At 37.6% G+C, this 6,587-nt stretch overlaps 1 protein-coding gene across 1 annotated transcript in view; it reads left to right on the top strand.

Moving 5' to 3' along the window:
• The window catches only part of MDGA2 (MAM domain containing glycosylphosphatidylinositol anchor 2), an 835,318-nt gene that overhangs the window by 577,154 nt on the left and 251,577 nt on the right, over positions 1–6,587 (top strand). The window lies entirely within an intron of this gene.

The raw sequence follows: 6,587 nt of genomic DNA, 5'->3' as shown, positions 1-6,587 counted from the left end.
TTTGTGTTTTTTACAGTTTTTTTTCTTGTAATTGATATCTAGTCTCATAGCGTTGTGGTCAGAAAAGATACTTGATATGATTTCAATATTCTTAGATTTACTGAGACTTGATTTGTGACCCAAGGCATGGTCTATGCTGGAGAATGTTCCATGAGCACTTGAGAAGAAAGTGTATTCTGTTGTTTTTGGATGGAATGCCCTATAAATATCAGTCAAGCCCATCTTGTTTAATGTGTCATTTAAAGCTTGTGTTTCCTTATTAATTTTCATTTTGGATGATCTGTCCATTGCTGAAAATGGGGTGTTAAAGTCCCATGCTATTATCGTGTTACTATTGATTTCCCCTTTTACGGCTGTTAGCATTTGCTTTATGTATTTAGGTGCTCCTATGTTGGGTGCGTAAATACTTACAATTGTTATATCTGCTCCTTGGATTGATCCCTTGATCATTATGTAGTGTCCTTCTTTGTCTCTTGTAACAGTCTTTGTTTTAAAGTCTATTTTGTCTGATATGAGAATTACTACTCCAGCTTTCTTTTGATTTCCATTTGCTTTTCCATCCCCTCACTTTCAGTCTCTATGTGTCCCTTGGTCTGAAATGTGTCTCTTGTAGACAGCATATATGTGGGTCTTGTGTTTGGATCCATTCAGCCAATCTGTGTTTTTTGTTTGGAGCATTTAATCCATTTACATTTAAGGTAGTTATTGATATGTATGTTCCTATTACCATTTTCTTAATTGTTTTGGGTTTGTTATTGTAGGTCTTATCCTTCTCTTGTGTTTCATGCCTAGAGAAGTCCCTTTAGCATTTGTTATAAAGCTGCTTTGGTGGTGCTGAATTCTCTTAGCTTTTGCTTGTCTGTAAAGGTTTTAATTTCTCCTTCCTATCTGAGTGAGATCGTTGCTGGGTAGAGTAATCTTGGTTGTAGGTTCTTCTCCTTCATCACTTTAAATATGTCCTGCCGCTCCTTTCTGGCTTGCAGAGTTTCTGCTGAAAGATCAGCCGTTAACCTTATGGGCAATCCCTAGTATGTTATTTGTTGTTTTTTCCCTTGCTGCTTTTAATATTTTTTCTTTGTGTTTAATTTTTGATAGTTTGATTAATATGTGTCTTGGAGAGTTTCTCCTTGGATTTATCCTGTATGCGACTCTCTGCGCTTCCTGGACTTGATAAACTATTTCCTTTCCCATATTAGGGATGTTTTCAACTATAATTTCTTCAAATATTTTCTCAGTCCCTTTCTTTTTCTCTTCTTCTTCTGGGACCCCTATAATTCGAATGTTGGTGCGTTTAATGTTACCCCAGAGGTCTCTGAGACTGTCCTCAGTTCTTTTCATTCTTTTTTCTTTATTCTCCCTGCAGTAGTTATTTCCACTATTTTATCTTCCAGGTCACTTATCCGTTTTTCTGCCTCAGTTATTCTGCTATTGATTCCTTCTAGAGAATTTTTAATTTCACTTATTGTGTTGTTCATCATTGTTTGCCCTTTACTTCTAGGTCCTTGTTAAACGTTTCTTGTATTTTCTCCATTCTATTTCCAAGATTTGGATCAACTTTACTATCATTACTCTGAATTCTTTTTCAAGTAGACTGCGTATTTCCCCTTCAGTTGTTTGGTCTGGTGGGTTTCTACCTTGCTCCTTCATGTGCTGTGTGTTTCTCTGTCTTCTCATTCTGCTTAACTTACTGTGTTTGAGGTCTCCTTTTCACAGACTGTGGTTTCATAATTCCCATTGTTTTTGGTGTCTGCCCCTAGTGGCTAAGGTTGGTTCAGTTTGTTGTGTAGCTTTCCTGATGGAGGGGACTAGCGCCTGTGTTCTGGTGGATGAGGCTGGATCTTTTCTTTCTGGTGGGTGGGTCTGTGTCCAATGGTTTGTTTTGGGGTGTCTGTGACCTTATTATGATTTTAAGCAGCCTTTCTGCTAGTGGGTCGGGTTCTGTTCCTGTCTTGCTAGTTGTTTGGCATCAGGTGTCCAGTGCTGTAGCTTGCTGTTCGTTGAGTGGAGCTGCGTCTTGGCGTTGAGATGGAGATCTCTGGGAGATTTTCCCCATTTGATATTATGTGGAGCTGGGAGGTCTCTGGTGGACCAGTGTCCTGAACTTGGCTGTCCTACCTCAGAGGCACAGGACAGACACCCAGCCAGAGCACCGAGACCTTGTCATCCACACAGCTCAGAATAAAAGGGAGAAAAAAAGAAACAAAGAAACAATAAAGTTATTAAAATAAAAATAAAAAATAATTATTAAAAATAAAAAAAATTAAAAAGTAATTTTAAAAAAAGAAAGAAAGAAAGAAAAGAGCAACCAAACCAAAAAACAAATCCACCAGTGATAACAAGTGCTAAAAACTATACTTAAAAAAAAAAGGTCAGTCAGAACCAAAAAAAAAAAGGTCAGTCAGAACCCTAGGACAAATGGTAAAAGCAAAGCTATACAGACAAAATCACACACAGAAGCATACACATACACACTCACAAAAAGAGAAAAAGGAAAAACATATATATATTGTTGCTCCCAATGTCACCGCCTCAATTTGGGATGATTTGTTGTCTATTCACGTGTTCCACAGATGCAGGGTACATGAAGTTGATTTGGAGATTTAATCCGCTGCTCCTGAGACTGCTGGGAGAGATTTCCCTTTCTCTTCTTTGTTGGCACAGCTCCTGGGATTAAGCTTTGGATTTGGACCCGCCTCTGCGTGTAGGTCACCTGAGGGCATCTGTTCCCCGCCCAGACAGGACGGGGTTAAAGGAGCAGCTGATTAGGGGGCTCTGGATCACTCAGGCTAGGGGGAGGGAGGGGTATGGAATGTGGGGCGAGCCTGCGGCGGCAGAGGCCAGCATGATGTGGCAACAACCTGAGGTGTGCCGTGCGTTCTCCCGGGGATGTTGTCCCTGGATCCCAGGACCCTGGCAGTGGCGGGCTGCACAGTCTCCCAGGAGGGGAGGTGTCGATATTGACCTGTGCTTGCACACAGGCTTCTTGGTGGCTGCAGTAGCAGCCTTAGCGTTTCATGCCTGTCTCTGGGGTCTGCACTGATAGCTGCGGCTCGCACCCATCTCTGAACCTCATTTAGGCTGTGCTCTGAATCCCCTCTCCTCGCGCACCCCGAAACAATGGTCCCTTGCCTCTTAGGCAGGTCCAGACCTTTTCCCGGACTCCCTCCCAGCTAGCTGTGGCACACTAGCCCCCTTCAGGCTGTGTTCATGTAGCCAGCCCCAGTCCTCTCCCTGGAATCTGACCTTTGAAACCCGAGCCTCAGCTCCCAGGCCCCACCCGTCCCAGTGGGTGAGCAGACAAGCCTCTCAGGCTGGTGAGTGCTGGTCAGCACTGATCCTCTGTGCAAGCATCTCTCCGCTTTGCCCTTTGCACCCCTGTTGCTGTGCTCTCCTTCATGGCTCCGAAGCTTCCCCGCCCAGCCACCCGCAGTCTCCGCCCGAGAAGGGACTTCCTAGTGTGTGGAAATTTTTCCTCCTTCACAGCTCCCTCCCACTGGTGCAGGTCCCGTCCCTCTTCTTTTGTCTCTGTTTTTTCTTTTTTCTTTTGCCCTACCCAGGTATGTGGGGAGCTTCTTGCCTTTTGGAAGGTCTGAGGTCTTCTGCCAGCCTTCAGTAGGTGTTGTTCCACATGTAGATGTATTTCTGGTGTATTTGTGGGGAGGAAGGTGATCTCCACGTCTTACTCTTGTGCCATCTTGAAGGTCTCCCTGCCTATAAGCTTTTAAAGGCACTATGAAAATTAATCTTAAATAACAATAGTTTCAACTTACAAATTAAAATATATCAGTAAAACAAAATTAATAAATGTTTTATTATGTGTCCTCAAAATGTATGGGTATATTTAAATATGTTTTTTGTGATATGGCGTAGGACCTCCAAAAGTCAAAATGGTTTTAAAATATCTCTGTCAAATGCATCAGAGTCAAATATAAAAATTACATCGTTTAGTGACTACATTTTTTACACTAGTCATTCATTTATTCATTTGCCTACTAATATTTATTAAGCACAGTAACTGTACAAGCACAGGACGAGGCTGTGGGGGTAGTAATGAAAATAATGACAAGATAAAATGCTTTTTCAGTGCATGTTTTGTACTAGGTACTATTATAAGCACTTAACATATGTTAAATCATCTCACCTCTGTAAGACAGGTAATTATTTTCCTCCATTTCAACAGTGGAAAACTGAGGCACTCAGGAGTAGAAGAACTAGACCAAGTGCACACAGTTATTAAATAATAGCAGAGTCAAGAACCCAGGTATTGTTCTCCAGAATTTGTGCTCTTACCATTCAACTATCAGGCCATATTTCAGAGAATGCAGTCATGATGCTTCTGTTTGAAGAGCCATAGTGGAAGCCTAATGTTATAAGATGTGATATGAAAGGGAAAATAAGGGAGCTATGGAAGCTTATAGCAAGGGACTTAACTAGCCCAGGATGAAATCTCTTCTTAAAATATTTTTAATAATACACAAAAATATTTTTAAATGTTTTTCCTACTTTAATTTTTTTCTCTATGGCATGATTTACACTTAAGTGTGATGAATCCAATGATGCTATGGTTCTTAAGCATAGCCTCCTAGTTTAAAAAAGCTGATATTTATAGAATCAAACGTAAGATGCTAGAACAAAATGACAACAATTTCACCTTATCTCTTTAGAATTTAAAGCTATAAAATTTTGTTACTAAAATATGTATGAGCATTCTTAAAGTCTTGACAGCATTAGCCCATTTTGGGGTCTTTGTGGGATATTTTTAACATCAGGGATTATAATGCCTGATGTTAAAATTATATTATTTTATTAATTATTTAATTATTAATTAAAATTTTATTATAAAATTTAAAAATTAAAATTATAAAATTATATTTATTTTTAAATTATAAAATTAAAATGATAACATCAGAGAAATAAGGCCATCTTTAATAAAACTAAGTTGGACAGTGTGCTGTTTTCAATTTAGATTTGGAAAAGAGAATTTTTAATAAGATTGTGAATACACTTCTGCAATGCACTATAGGTAAAACAGTGGTCTGTTGTTACTTATATATTATTTTATGAGCTTTGAAATTCTCTTGAACCTTTTTCTTTAAATATTGTCTATCTAGTAGAAAAACAACTCATCCTTATACAAGTCAATTTCAGGGGCAAATATTTCTTAATGTCACCATTGTGTGTTTCTATAATCTAAACATATACTATTAATGGTCCTTAGGCCTTGGGACTTTTAATTTTACTAAAACATGATGTAAAACAAATGAGTTTTACTAATATAATATAACTGTTGGACTGTGTACAATTGTATTTTAACTAAATAGCTTTGTAAGATTATATTATTTACCTCAAACTAAGCTATAGGGATTTCTTTTACTTTTTCATAATGCTATGTCAATAATTAAGTATAATATCTATTTTAAAAATATTTAATTAGTAGTTTCTTTTTTATCAGTTTAACAATATTAAATAACTCCTTGAAATGCTTTCTTTTCTACCAAATTGCAATGCCTTTTGCCTCTTATTTTTATTTTGTGAATTCCCCAACAGGTTTATCATAGATATTTATAATTTCAAGTCAACATCTCACAAGGGCAATTAAGATACTTTGGAAACTTCTGTGTTCCTTAAGATGATGTTAGAAGGGCCAGCATGCAACAATGATGTTTAAAAAGGTCCTCCAGGCATTCCATACCTATTCCACAGAACCATAATTATAATATGGAGTTGTCTTCTTGCTCTCCTCTGGCATCTTTTCAAATTTATTTTTTATTGAGGCAACATTGACTAATAATATTATATAAGTTTCATGTGTACAACATTATATTTCTACTTCTTTGTACCCTACAGCATGGTCACCATCAAAAATTTAGTTTTCATCAGTCACCGTACAGTTGATCCGCTTTACTCATTTCACCCTCCCCATGCTCCTTTCCCTCTGGTAACCACTACTCTGTTCTCTGTATCTACGTGTGTGTTTTTGTTTCGTTTGGTTTGTATATATATTTTGGGTTTTTGTTTGTTTTTTATATTCCAAGTATGAGTGAGATCATATGGTATTTGTCTTTCTGACTTATCTCACTTAGCATAATACTCTCAAGGTCCATCCATGTCCCAAAAGGCAAGTTTTCATCTTTTTATGGTTGAGTAGTATTCCGTTATATTCAAACAAGGCAGACAATATTGAATCACATAAGGAGTTTACCTTCTATTTTGAGAAAAGCACTCTCCAACTCTAAGCTGAAATTAATATCTAAAAACATTACACAGTACAATTGAACACTTTGTGTTCCCAATATGGATAGATTTCAGTTTTAACTTTGGCATCAAATATTTCTGAATGTGTGAACTCAAACATTGGCCTAATGCATTCCCCCTGTTTTTATTTAGGAATGAATTATATAGGCTGGCACTGTGGTATAAGCAGAAAAAAAAGTTCTGTATGTGAACAGAGTTTTTGTGCAGTTTCTACTTTGAGTTTTTGATGAAAAGTCTGTAATACAGCATTTTTTACTGAATGGAGATTTATCTACAATTTTTTTTACCTGAAAAGTTACAAGCAACTTATTTTCACTGGGGAGATTATTATA

The sequence above is a fragment of the Physeter macrocephalus genome, chromosome 11 (assembly GCF_002837175.3).
Source record: "Physeter macrocephalus isolate SW-GA chromosome 11, ASM283717v5, whole genome shotgun sequence".
Taxonomy (NCBI): Eukaryota; Metazoa; Chordata; class Mammalia; order Artiodactyla; family Physeteridae; genus Physeter; species Physeter macrocephalus.
This window is presented reverse-complemented; position numbering and strand designations above follow the sequence as displayed.